General features: G+C 30.2%; 1 protein-coding gene across 3 annotated transcripts in view; it reads left to right on the top strand.

The window, feature by feature from the left end:
• LOC108753723 (hemicentin-2) overlaps window positions 1-675 on the top strand; it is a 225,837-nt gene that overhangs the window by 54,852 nt on the left and 170,310 nt on the right. The gene's annotated exons all lie outside the window — the stretch shown is intronic.

The following is a 675-nucleotide window of genomic DNA, read 5'->3' as shown; positions in this document are numbered from 1 at the left end:
TAATAGAAGTAACCAAAATTGTTATGCAAAAATTATGGAACACTAAAGCATGATTGACAAATATAGGTTAATAAACGCTATTATTAGCTATTAGTATAGCGCGACAATTTTCGGATTTTAATATCGTGGGATATCGAATGATCGTTCTCGTATTGCGAATGAAAGCGTTTCGAAAATATGCCCGAGCAGGATTATATGGCTCGTTCTATATTTGCCCGTTCGTAATAGTACGAATCCTCGTTTTTGACAAAAGGGACCAATTGTTCTATCATTACATGCGCGACTACGGGAATAACTGCTTGAACATTTTGGCAGAGATACTTTTCATTGAAATATTGAATCGCCGTGCACTGGATATAACTTGTGTGGCTATGATTGGATGTATTATGTATGATTCCTATTAACTGCTTTTAATTGTAAAATACACTTTAATAATGGCATATGAGAAAGATTTCTATTTCATTATGTTATCATTTAATATTGTCGCTAATATACAACATCTGTTGTAAATTTTTGTTAATCAGTAGCCATTTTACTTCTGCACGCCATCATAAGAACTAAAGGCAGAATAAATGCTGAATTTTATAATTAATTTGAATATATAATTTTTGATTATTGTGTTTCTTCTCCTTTATTTTTTTAAATAATTGAAACAAAAATGTATTATAATGAAAT

Source organism: Trachymyrmex septentrionalis, unplaced genomic scaffold (assembly GCF_001594115.1).
Source record: "Trachymyrmex septentrionalis isolate Tsep2-gDNA-1 unplaced genomic scaffold, Tsep1.0 scaffold70, whole genome shotgun sequence".
NCBI classification, from domain to species: Eukaryota; Metazoa; Arthropoda; class Insecta; order Hymenoptera; family Formicidae; genus Trachymyrmex; species Trachymyrmex septentrionalis.
The sequence above is the reverse complement of the archived record's forward strand: the minus strand, read 5'-3'. Positions and strand labels throughout refer to the sequence as shown.